Here is a 14,161-nt window from a genome sequence, read left to right on the forward strand (position 1 = left end):
TTACACAGACACTACACACTCTACACCTACACTACATGTGCACTACACATACTATGTACACATTACACATATACACAAACTACACATACACTACAAACTCACTACACAAACCCACTGTACACATATTACACATACAATGTACACAAACTATGTATACACTGCAAACTACACATACAATTCCGCACACGATACACATACCCCAAAGTCAAATTTATTTGTATAGTGCTTTTTACATGAAGATTCATAATGAACAAGCTCACACATTACACAAACACTACTCTGTGGCTGTCTGAGTGGGTTCCATTTCCAATGTATGTTATTTTCTCTACACAGTTTTAAATTGAGCTGCTTTAATCAAGAGATATCTAGTCTGAAGAGTAAATACCCATTACATGTGATCCACTTTATCTTGTATCATGAATAGCCTATTTCTAGGCCACAAGCAAATGCTTTTTTTTTTAAATGTCACTAAAAGTGTGACTAAAAAAAGAACCCCATGCCACAATTGCACTAATCTTGTTAAACCTGACATTTGAGGCGCGAATGACAAACATGTAATTTACATTACACTGCACATGTGTCTCTTAACTAGTTATGAAAAACTTTCCACAGGTGTCTATTGGTTTATCTCAAGTTGTGGACTTAAATCACCAGCGCTGAATATTGCCCTTTATGTATGTTCCAGGTATGCTTGATGATATTTTTGAGCCTTTGTGACCTTTTAAGTTGCCTTACTGCTCTTTTTGCTTGTCTTTGCTGTTACTGGGATGCCATAGTTGACCTTAGAAACAGGCTCACCACAGAAAGCTATTTTAAATTTACCATAACACTGAATACTTAATTTCAGCCAGCTTTGTCAACCTAGATAATCAATTAGCTGGTTTAATATGCCGTTCTGTGTAAACAGGCAGATGTTTTCTCTCTCTCTCTTTTTTTCTCTTTCTCTCTTTCTCTCTCTCTCTCTCTCTCTCTCTCTCTCTCTCATTCCCCCTCTTCTCTCTTTCTCCCTCATATAGTGCTGAATGTCATGGTACATTATTGTGTACAGCATTTTTAAATGACATGTTGCCCAAACATGAAGCTGATGCTGTGTGTGGCAGAAGGAGTAAACTGGAGAGTGAAATGTGTTTGCTTGTGTGTGTGTGTGTGTTACTTTTTTGTTTAAGCATCAACACATCTTGTTTTGTAGGAGTTGTCTGTGCATGTTGATCATCTTTTGGTATGGTAGAGTTTTTTTTACATTAAGTAACAGCTTTCTCCTGATTATGGCATACTTACACCATCTATATTTAAGTCCTAAACTAGCATGGCGAATTTGTTTCAGTCATTGCTTTATGACGGATATTTTTTGTATCTACTGCATTAAGGTGATGCTTTAATCCAAAGCAGGACGGCACGGTGGGTAGTGGGTAGCACTGTCGCCTCACAGCAAGAAGGTTCTGGGTTCGATCCCCAGGTGGGGCGGTCCGTGTCCTTTCTGTGTGGAGTTTGCATGTTCTCCCCGTGTCTGTGCGGGTTTCCTCCCACAGTCCAAAGACATGCAAGTGAGGTGAATTGGAGACACTAAATTGTCCATGACTGAGTTTGATATAACCTTGTGAACTGATGAATCCCGTTCAGGTGGAACGAGGGTTAAGGGCCTTGCACAACAGTCCTAACAGTAATACTTTGGTGATGGTTGGACGGGAAGCAGTGAACTTCTCAATAATAGTCTAAAAAATACGTTAATCCTTGAGCTACCAGTGCCCATCTCAAGACAGGCCTTCTCACATAAAGTGGAATTAAAATATAGTTGTCTACTTATATTAACTTGTATTATTAATTTCATGTGTTTGCTCTCTTATTCATAGTTATGCACCAGTTTTGAAAAACCCAATGTAAGAAAAGACAAAGAAAATACATTATTAAAAACTTGACTCTCTCTAAAGACGGGATAGTTTGATGCTCATAAGATCAGCTCTTTCTTTTGATGTGTTTTAATGATAAATGATGAAAGTGTAATTTCCTCTGATGATAAAATTTAATTACAGCTAGTGTTTCTGTGCACGCATGCATGTGAGCTTCATTTCGCACCTGTTAAAATTAGAGGTGACAGAACAGCAAACACCCCCTAATATGCCTTCCATCCCCTGGTCTGTGTACTTTGTTTATTCTTCACTTCGCTCTTTTTGTAATCTGTTGTTCATGCCCTCTTTGTTGTTCTTTACTCAGACTTGTGTGATAATGGGGCTGGGATTAGAAAAGTGTTCACTCACACGATCGCTTTGATAACCCTTCGATCGTTACAGCAGCGGAAAGCACAGACATGACGGCTTCAGAAATGACAGCTGTTTATATTTGCATACCATCAAGAGAAATGAGGCGGTGTCTTTGAGGCCGTGCGTGTGCCGCTGTCCCAGCCTGTAATCACAGGTTGATTTGCAGTTCGCACCGATCGCCGTACCACTCCGTTGTTTCTTTCTGTGCTCAGAATGCTGAGACAACCTGCCTGAACCAGTCGAGCTTCATCTTAGTTTCCGTCTCAGCCTCATCAACCGCGTCAGTGACAACTGATTGCCATTGTTGAATTTGTGCAAGCCCTTAAATAAATAGATTAATTAGGACAATTGAGGTACCACTGCCCATCTCAAGACAGGCCGGCTGATCCATTTAGAGTTTAAAATTGAAAACAGTTTGTTATGGAGTTCTGGTTCTGGTTTTAGAGGTATAGTCCACCTACTGTACGGGTCTCATAAGCAACATCTGCATATACCACATATTTCATCAATGGTACCAGGCAGTACAATAGTAGTTGAAAATGCCTTTTCTGGCGCTCAAGTGGTGCAGCGGTAAAACACTTGCACACCAGGGCTGACATCTCCAACTCAGTTAGAATCTGGGCGCCTACACAAACAACGATTGGCTTGTTGTTCATAGGGAGGGGATTCCTCATAACTGATGCAATTACGACCTCTGCTGGCTGATTGATGGCTTCTGCACAGAGATGAGGGATAATGTGGACAGGGTGTGTCCCTCCGTGTGCGAATCTGATCTGCATATGAATAATCTCATGCAGGTGAAAAGATGCAGCTGGCTACTGCACATGTATTGGAGGGGGAGTGTGTTAGTCATGGCTCTCTTCAGTCAGAGTGGAGGTCAACAATAATTCATTCGGGTAATTGGATACAGCTAGATTAGGAGGAAAATTGTGGGAAAAATGCAAAAAAAAGAAAGAGCCTTTTCTATGCTATAAAAACATGGTATTGTTGATTAACATTGTCAGTATTGTACAATGCTGTTTTTTACTCCATCATGTGTACATTTTTCTTTATAAAAGGTGTTTTAACTTCAAACAAAGATTCTACGATTCTTATAAATACTACAATATCCATCCTCTGTGTAGGACCAGTTTGGCTGCTGGCTCTGCATTAGTATTAGTTTGTCTCGTGTGCGCTACATTCATTTTCATCAAGTCAGGAATGTGTTAACGCAGAGAAAAATATGTTTTCAAACACGTCCATCACAGAAGTGAAGAGAAGAGTTCATTTGAGTGGGCTGAAGGTCAGCACACTGCGCTTTTAGCCCCTTTATTCAGATCAGGTGTCGAAGTGGAGCCCGAGTTTCTCCTTTGTTGACTAATTTGCTGTTGAAAGCAAACATGTCAGAGCTCTTCCTGCCGTGGTTCACTAGCTTGCATAACATAATGGGAGCAAAATTTACATATCCATAAACACACACACGTGCGTACACAAACACACACACCAGTGTTTACTTGATCTCATCTTTGGTTTGAATATTTTTCTGACAGACCATCATTTATGACGCTGTCCAGCCCAACTGATAAGCCTCTACCTGTCTCTGGCTTTCTCACTCTGTATTTACAACTGTCACATTTCTGTGTCATTCAACACATGTCCTTCCTGCACAGAATAGCAGAGCTCAGGACAAAGTACATGGCAAAATCACAAATATGGGTCAGTTTTGTGTTTTAGATGGGACACTTGAACTTATATTGACTCGTGTGTGTGTGTGTGTGTGTGTGTGTGTGTGTGTGTGATGATGATCAGTACAGTTGTATGCCTGTAATAACAGAATAACCAGAATTGAATATGTTTTTGATATGACATTACAAATAGTTTGTTTAAAACACGGGTGTCCAAATATTTTCTTGTTGGAGGACAGATTGAGTAAAAATTTGCTAACATGAGCCACAGACTCTTGATTACTAACAGATACAGTGTCTTTTTATTTGAGTGAATGATAATCTTTAACAGTGTTGTGTAAACTAAAATGTTGCCAGTTTCACTCACCAGTTTATAATCCTAATAATAAGATTATTATACTTTTTTAAATTAAACACACACACTTCCCTATTTATTTTCCCAGTGCGCCTGAAATCGTCTGCATTTGCTGTCTAGTTTTTGTTTCTTTGGAGCCACCATGTTTATCCAAAAACACAAAACATTTATGTAGGTGTAATGTTAATGTTTTGAGTTAGGGGAAAGAAGACGGGGAGAGTTTAAGTTTAGTTTTATGTGAGTTAGAGTTCAGACAGTTCCAGCAGATTTTTAATACCTGCTTAATAGCATGTGAAATCTTCAGCATTTACTGTCTAGTATTCTCTAGACAGCTTAGGAATGTTATTGTAAGTGTAATGTTAATGTTTTGAGTTGGGGGAAAGAAGATGGGGAGCGTTTTAGATTTGTTTTATGCAATAGCGACACCCAGACTTTAAACTGTTGAAACAGTTTTTATTTTTTAATCTGCTTATAGCTAGGGTGGCCAGCCGTTCGGCTTTAGGTCAGACAGTCCGGTTTTTCAGCTGCCGGTCCTCCGCCCATGCAACGCTAGGACGGGCACTTAAAAATCCTCCTTTTGGAATGAACTGGTTACGTTTTTGATCAATATTATCTGTCATTGGCTCAGGCACATGTCAAAACAAATGCTCGCCCACCACTGGCCAATCGCAGAAGGTCCACCCTCTAAATGTTAGTCTGTGATTGGGTGGTTGAATTTCGCCCGCTCGCTCTGTTCTGCATACACCTTTACTTGAGTCAATTAGTAAACTTTTGAAGGCAGCGACTAACAGACTTAAATATCAAAAGTAGACACAACATTTGGTGAGTAAAACACTAATTTGGTATAGAATTCTTGCTTAAAGTGGTCAAAAACTCTGTTATATGGGTTCTGGTTTCATTCTGTGTGTTGCAGTATTATGTCCCCCTGTTCCTGGTATGACGTCCTCCTTCTGGGGTGTTATGTCCTCCTTTTTGTGACTATCAATGTGGCCACCCTACTTATAGCGGGCTAACTTTAATTATATTTCTAAAATACCTCGCAAGCTGTTTTAAAAATGGTAATGGGAAACAAATGGCCCAGGGTTTGTAGTTTGGTCATGCCTGGTTTAAAACTTAGTTTTAACCGGGTGTAATTTGTAACATGGTAAATGCTTTAACTACCATACTGACTGTACACATGCTTAATCATGGGTTGTTTACACTTTAATTGTATTAATGGCTTAGTGTGTAAAACTGTGTGCCTAATCAGTTTTAGGGTATATACACTTTGTGCATGTGTGTGAGGCTGCAGGTGCTTCTTGTAGGCAGGTGTGCTCAGATCTCTCCTGTCACAATTTGCAGGTGTTAACCAGCCACAGGTATTAGCAGTGGCTGTGCAACAGCTGCTTCTCTCCTGCACACAGATCTCTCGTTGAAAGGCCGAGTGCAGGACAGGAAGTACATCTAAAGACGCTGCCGCTTACCGACACGCTTTCATGCCACCTTTCTTAGAGCTCGGTGTTGGGCGTTGATGTATAAGCCCTTTCTGACCTTTGGCATGTTGCCTTAAGTGCGTTAGGCTGCATGCTAATGCGCAGGATCCATCCTCTACTGTATGTTCTGCAGCCTTTAGTCTCGACTCCCTGTCAATAACACTCCACTGGAAGCCTGACCGAACGCCACTGAACAATCTGGGGGGAAAAAAGGTCAATGGGCAGTGTGAAGCCAGGCATTTTGATGATCCCTTCCTCTATTTTCCGTGCAGGGCTGCAGCTTTATTAGCGAAGGGAATTTGGATAGGGAGAAGGGGAGGAGAAAAAAAATAGGGCCTTATTATTTATGCAGTCAATAGCAAGGCTTGTCTGCATTCATAATTGTTTGATTTTATAGGCCAGTCTTTAAACAAACATTGTCTATGGTAATGTGCTGCCCTGATGGATGGGAAAGGTTTTGTCTGTGAATATCATTTGGATAATTAAAAATGACAGACCAAATCGCCCGCTGTCTTGACCCTCGCTTTGTTTCCCAAGCGATGCCGGCAAGATGCTGATTGCTGTCAATCAGGGGTCTTGAGAGGATTGGGGAACGGGCTCAGTCGTGAACCCTGACCTCCACTGTTGATCTCAAATAGATAACAACCTTGAAATAATGACAGAATTTCAACTGGCCAGGAGAACAGTGCAGGGCCAACTTCCCAAAAGACCCACCTCCCTCCACCTGTCCCTGTCTCTCTCTCTCTCTCTTGTTTCTGTCTTTCTGTCTTTCCCCTTTCTCCATCACTTAGTCTCTGTCATGCTTTCTCTGTCAGGGTGGACTGGGGACACAAATTAAGACAATAAATCTGTGGCCTTTTTTTTCTCACCATAATCTTTTGTTCTTTTTATTTTTTGTTTTATTCTTTTAAGTCTTTTTAAGTCTTTTACGCAATCACCGAGAACCTCACTGAATTGATCAAATGTATTCCAAACTCAAACCTTAGAACATCCTTATACCTACTTTTTTTTGGTGTAATATGTCAGTGCTCAGTGTGGGTGTTTAAGTGATGTAACTGGGACAGACTAGGAACATTTGTGTGTAATGTTTAGGCCTCTTCTACCAGAATGTGTGTTTGGAACATGTTGCTTTGTATTTACAGTACTTGTTACTTATCATTAGGTGCTAAAATTAGGTAGTAAGAATGAAATGCTCAGACATTTGTAAGGGGAGGTGTAATGTAACAATGACAAAGTTCTAAATGTAATTATTATTTAATGTAGGCACTCGGGTGTAATCCGGGTTTGAATTTCACCAGTGCCATAGGCTGGCTGGGCATCAATACGAACATGATTGGGGTTTTGCAGAGCTTTTTCCTTCACCTCTCAGACAAAGCCAGTCATGTTTGTATAGATGCCTGGCCAGCCTATTGCATAGCTGAGATTCGAACCCGGATTACACTCGAGTGAGGGATTTTGCCTTCCTTTCTCAGACAAAGCCAATCATGTTTGTATAGATGCCTGGCCAGCCTATTGCACAGCTGAGGTTCGAACCCGGATTATACCCGAGTGAGGGATTGCTGCCTTGTTTAGGGTATTCCTGCCAGCCCCACTGCTATCCTCACTAGGATGAAGCAGTTTATGAAAATGACGTGAAAATAATGGTGTGCATTTCTTAAGACACTATTTTTGTGCTGTGTTTTTATCTTTGTAAGGGTTTTTACCTTTTAGCTAGTATAAAATGATCTATGAGCCATAACTATGACTTTAGCTAATATCCATGCAAATCAAGATTAGTTATGATTTTTATTTGATGTGATTAAAGAATTTTTATGCTTTTTCCATCTCTGAGAGACCAAATGGAAACCAAGTAGAAGTTAAAAAGAACAGCCACAAAAATAAAACTTATGATTAATTATAAAATAATGCTTATTGTTCGTGTAAATGTTTTCCTAGCATAACATAGACACGTTAAAAACCATGCGGCTGCTTATACAACAAGCAGTTATTTCTAGTTTATACCATCTCCATGTGTAGTATAATAATTGTGTATTACACAAACTTTAGTGTGTCAAAATATATGCACACTTCCATTATAATTATAATCTCCTAATATTACCACAGATTTTTTGCTGTTTTATTTTTTTAAATCACATTTTTATCATTTTAAATCACAATACATTTTGCATAGCTTTATTTTAGAAAATAGGCTAAGTTAATAGCAGTGTTGGTTCAGAATCTGTATTAATTAATTCAGATAATTAAAAAAAATAAAAATAATAAGGTATCTCATAAAAATTTATTCAGAATATTGATACTTATTACTGACATTATTTATCAGACATTTGTACAGAAAGTCTACTTCTAATGACCGGTTGTATTTGAACTCTTGTATGTTTAGATATCTGGACTGCATCTTAGAATTTGAATGTCAAACCGTGTGTGGTGGGATTATTAGAAACATCACGACTGGAGCTGGAATGTTCTCTTAGCTTTGGACACATTTCATTCTCTTCTTATTTTCTTAGTCTCAAAAAGCAGTCAGTCATCAGAAACGGTTTCTAAAATGGCAAAATCTTTAGTGTGGGAGTTTTTTATGGACTGAATGTCTGTAGTTAGAGTTAAGCTAAGCTCAGCTGGGACAGAGGGAGCTTTAGACGTCTCAGGAACGGCTGATTCCCTAATGACAGTGAGAAATGTAAACCTTCGTCTCCAAATAGTGAGCACAAATCCGACTGTGAAAATTAATCCTCTCATTTCTCTGTTCCTCATTGTGTCATACCAAAGGAATTTGATCCTATTGAATAATTTCATTATAACTTGCGAGCATGTGGATTAATAAGTGGCTTTAGTGGAAAGTAACTCACTCACTTTCTCTCTTTCTTGCTTTTGCTCCCTCCCTCACTCACTCTCTCCTTTTTTGTACTAACTCCCTGTCTAAGAAATACAGCCTAGTCGAGTGTCTAACAGCCATTGTGCATGGTGTGTACCAAATATTCATATAGTACATGTACTGTATTAAAACAATAGAACAAACTTACACAATGTTTAGATGATTTATTACCAAAAATGCACTAACACGATGCACTCTCATCTACAATTATGTTGTGACTAATTATAAAAAAATATATAACTAAAGATAGAAAAAGAAAAAGAGAGGATGAGATTATATATTGTGTGGTGAAAGCAGGTTCATAAGCAGTGAGAGACACCTTGACCTGTCAGTTAAATGTATATTGATTATCAGAGCGTGTCTAAATGGCATTACGTCTGACTGTGAACTCAGCAGGCTTATTAAAGAACCTCTGTGTGGTGTAACTGCTCTCAGATACGAAGTTCTTTCTTGCTTGCAGCATGTTTATGTTGCATCTTACACTGTGGAATTCCAGGAAATGAGAAAGCAGATCAGTTGGCAAGAAGAGAAACAGGAGAACAGATCATCATATATATATATACAGTGTATCACAAAAGTGAGTACACCCCTCACATTTCTGCAAATATTTCATTATATCTTTTCATGGGACAACACTATAGACATGAAACTTGGATATAACTTAGAGTAGTCAGTGTACAGCTTGTATAGCAGTGTAGATTTACTGTCTTCTGAAAATAACTCAACACACAGCCATTAATGTCTAAATAGCTGGCAACATAAGTGAGTACACCCCACAGTGAACATGTCCAAATTGTGCCCAAAGTGTCAATATTTTGTGTGACCACCATTATTATCCAGCACTGCCTTAACCCTCCTGGGCATGGAATTCACCAGAGCTGCACAGGTTGCTACTGGAATCCTCTTCCACTCCTCCATGATGACATCACGGAGCTGGTGGATGTTAGACACCTTGAACTCCTCCACCTTCCACTTGAGGATGCGCCACAGGTGCTCAATTGGGTTTAGTCCATCACCTTTACCTTCAGCTTCCTCAGCAAGGCAGTTGTCATCTTGGAGGTTGTGTTTGGGGTCGTTATCCTGTTGGAAAACTGCCATGAGGCCCAGTTTTCGAAGGGAGGGGATCATGCTCTGTTTCAGAATGTCACAGTACATGTTGGAATTCATGTTTCCCTCAATGAACTGCAGCTCCCCAGTGCCAGCAACACTCATGCAGCCCAAGACCATGATGCTACCACCACCATGCTTGACTGTAGGCAAGATACAGTTGTCTTGGTACTTCTCACCAGGGCGCCGCCACACATGCTGGACACCATCTGAGCCAAACAAGTTTATCTTGGTCTCGTCAGACCACAGGGCATTCCAGTAATCCATGTTCTTGGACTGCTTGTCTTCAGCAAACTGTTTGCTGGCTTTCTTGTGCGTCAGCTTCCTTCTGGGATGACGACCATGCAGACCGAGTTGATGCAGTGTGCGGCGTATGGTCTGAGCACTGACAGGCTGACCTCCCACGTCTTCAACCTCTGCAGCAATGCTGGCAGCACTCATGTGTCTATTTTTTAAAGCCAACCTCTGGATATGACGCCGAACACGTGGACTCAACTTCTTTGGTCGACCCTGGCGAAGCCTGTTCCGAGTGGAACCTGTCCTGGAAAACCGCTGTATGACCTTGGCCACCATGCTGTAGCTCAGTTTCAGGGTGTTAGCAATCTTCTTATAGCCTAGGCCATCTTTGTGGAGAGCAACAATTCTATTTCTCACATCCTCAGAGAGTTCTTTGCCATGAGGTGCCATGTTGAATATCCAGTGGCCAGTATGAGAGAATTGTACCCAAAACACCAAATTTAACAGCCCTGCTCCCCATTTACACCTGGGACCTTGACACATGACACCAGGGAGGGCTAATGACACATTTGGGCACAATTTGGACATGTTCACTGTGGGGTGTACTCACTTATGTTGCCAGCTATTTAGACATTAATGGCTGTGTGTTGAGTTATTTTCAGAAGACAGTAAATCTACACTGCTATACAAGTTGTACACTGACTACTCTAAGTTATATCCAAGTTTCATGTCTATAGTGTTGTCCCATGAAAAGATATAATGAAATATTTGCAGAAATGTGAGGGGTGTACTCACTTTTGTGATACACTGTATATATAGCAAATGGCAGACAGAATTACACATTAGATAGATAGATAGATAGATAGATAGATAGATAGATAGATAGATAGATAGATAGATAGACGTTGCATCTTAATGTTTTTCTTCTTTTATGATCAATCATTTTGTATTCAAACCCTCAGCTGAAGTATTTCATGTGAATTCCTGGATTCACTGCTGTTAAAACAGCCACATAAACATTCAGTTGTAGTACATACCTCACCTGCTTATTGTGGAATGTTTCATAACAGTGTAACTTTAATATTTTAAGAATGTTTCACTCCCATCCCATTTTTTGAGCATGTTGCAAGCATGTGGTCATATTTTGATCCGTCACTGAAGACAATAAGAGAGAAATTAAGTAAATTAAAACAAGGGCTGGGAAAAGCAAGCTGCATCTGTGCATTGTCAGGCATCATGCAGATAGCATCTGGTCTCCAGACTGTTTGTCACAGCGTCGTTGAGTCGTGCACTCGCTTTTTTCTGCATGCTGTTTTATTGCAAGCTGAATTTGTCAAGCAGGAGTTGTAAAGATTAAGTAGCTGTAGTGTTGGAACTGAAGGTGTTTGCCCTATTGGTTTGGTCAGAAGTGGAGCTTTGCTTTAACTGTGTTAAATGCTTTCCTCACCTCCAGAAAGCAAGAAAATGCACTCTTACTGCTCTTTTATTTGCACCTGATGTGTACTATAACATTAAGGATGCATCATTTTATCACCAGTAAAACTTTACTAGTTGTGATAGTAGTTAAGATCCTGATTGACAGGTTTAGTATTATGACACCAAAAAGCAATTTAGCATGTATATATCTTTAATGATTCCAAACAGCTGTCTCTATAACTTACTCGCTGTCTGTAATTATATAGCATTATTTTCTAAAATGATGCAGTGGTGCTTGCCATTGTTAAGTACTGTATATAAAGTCTTCCAAGTTCCATAATAAATCTGTTTCTTATGTTTACGGCTGAGCAATTTGGCAAAAAGGTCATTCAAATCTCTTTATTATAATAGTTAAAGTTATAAAATGTTATTAACAAGAATTGGACTCATTATGTTTAGAAAATGAATCCAAATAGAGCTACACTAGACCTTGCTGTGGTGGAATTGCTTCCTAATTGCGACTGACTGACTGGGCTTCTCTGTTCATATAAAAAGGGCTAGTCTGACTGCATCTGTTTTTTTGAACAACAAACATAATGTGAAATTATAAGAAGCTTTGTAAAGATCTCAGAATACATTATACATTTATTCTGAAAACTATTTTCAAGTCAGTATTTTTACTTGGAACCATTTCTAAGCAAGTACAGGCTCAAGGATCATATGTACACACAGTTGTCCATAAGTAGTGTGTTGCAGAAAGTGGTTGAAAAGATAGAGAAGGAAGATTACCTCTTAGAATCTTGAATCTTGCATGCGGTTCCTGTACGACAATGACCTCAAACATATTAAAAATGATTTTTGAATGACTAAATCAGTCTAAAATTAAATTAAGTCTTGACTTCAATCCTTTTGTGAATATGTTGTCTGTATTGAAAAGTCTAAAAGGCTAAAGTCTACTAATTTTGCCAAGTTGAGTGATCAGAAGGTCCAACCGACTTGTGCCAGAAGCTTGTTTATGGCTATTAAAGGTGGCTGGTCAAGTTAAATGGAGCTAAAAGGGAATAAAAATTATTAAAAAGCCAATTTTAGTTGCGCTGTATGTATACTTTAGACCCAGATTTTTTTTTTTTTTACAAAACCCACAACAAAACTAGTCACAAAAAAGAAAACAGCTGCAGAAATTAAAGAAAAATTCTAAGACTTCCAATTTTAAATGTTTAAGTCATATATATACAGTATATTGCTAGCTGGACGAAACAACAGTTACTTAAAATAAATTATACGCAGTTTAAAACACGCTAGCACGCCAGAGCTGAGATTTTAAACACATCATTTCCAATCTCAACTCTGCCATCCGGCTGGGCTGGGCTACATGAACAACGATTGACTGTTGTTCACACAGGGTGGGAAATCCAAACCAGGGACTCCTCATAACTGATCCAACTACAATCTCTGCTGGCTGATTGATGGCGCCTGCACAGAGTCGAGGCATAATGCGTTGACCAGGGTGTGGCTCTCCATACATAAAGCTGATCCGCATTTGAACTCGCCTCGTGCAGGTGAAAAGATGCAGTCGGTACTGCACACGTGTCGGAGGGGGCGTGTGTCAGTTGTGGCGCTCCTCAGTCAGCAGGGAAGTATTGGTGGAGGGGATGTGTAATGCAGTCAGGGTGATTTGATACGACTAGTTTAGGGAGAAAATTGGGGGAAAAAATTGCAGAAAGCATATATACACACAGAAAATATATATACACACACACACATATATATCTTGTGAAAAGGCCTGTTATAACCTCAAAGGGCTAGTTCAAGTGACCACATTATTTTGGTCATACAATGCCAAAAAAAGTATTTTGTATATTGCTAGTCATGCAGAATCTAAAAAGACTAAACATATCAGGATGTATTAAACCTCACTCCTCATCCTTCCTCTCATGCAGCTCCTTTTTTCTTTGGGCTGCTGTGATTGCATGATTACTGTGGCACTCACGCTGTCACTTCTCACCTTATGTAACACCTGTACTCACTCACTCTGGAATCAAGGTTACATGGCTGAGCTGTGTAGTTATTATTTATCCTCTGCCTACCCGTATAACCTTACAGTCACTTTACAGCAGAACACCGCTCACACACAGAGATGCAGCTACATATTCAACGTCTTCTCGTATTGCTTCTCTGCTGGCTGAGGTTGTTGGTCTCAATTACCTCCGAGAGTCAGGAGCGGTGTGGATTTTATTCAGGCTGTAAAAAATGAACGGCTTTCAGGAGCGAGCACTTTTGATCAGGCGTCTTGGTTGTGCCACAAGAGCTCATTGACCTTCATCAGTGTGACTTATGTGTGTGTTTAAAGGGGCTTTTGGACTGGGTGTCCAAAAAAAAAAAAGCTGAGGAAATTCTGTTCCGTGTGCCTGTGTGTGTGTGTACGACCAAGAACAATCCTGGGTTCCACCCTCCTCCCTTGGCTCTGACAGCCGCTAATAATAACGCATGAAGACAGTCAGACAAAATGAAGACAAATGCAGCTCGCTACCCTGGAATCATAATCTTTGCAGGACCTCAGTGAAAGAGACATCCTACCTCTACATGGATCTTCTTTTTAGCTTACTCTGGTGACCTGTGTTGTGTGTGTGTGTGTGTCTGTGTCTGTGTATGTATAGAATAGAATGCCATTTTGTCATATATACATATACAAGTGTACAGTACAATGAAATTGTTTCTTCGCAGAGCGCAGGGTCTGCCATTGTACAGCTCCCCGGAGCCGAGAGGGTTAAGGACCTTGC

At 39.8% G+C, this 14,161-nt stretch overlaps 1 protein-coding gene across 4 annotated transcripts in view; it reads left to right on the plus strand.

The window, feature by feature from the left end:
* LOC134325793 (neuronal PAS domain-containing protein 3) overlaps nucleotides 1–14,161 on the plus strand; it is a 305,263-nt gene that overhangs the window by 154,823 nt on the left and 136,279 nt on the right. The gene's annotated exons all lie outside the window — the stretch shown is intronic.

This window comes from Trichomycterus rosablanca, chromosome 13 (assembly GCF_030014385.1).
Source record: "Trichomycterus rosablanca isolate fTriRos1 chromosome 13, fTriRos1.hap1, whole genome shotgun sequence".
Lineage (NCBI taxonomy): Eukaryota > Metazoa > Chordata > Actinopteri > Siluriformes > Trichomycteridae > Trichomycterus > Trichomycterus rosablanca.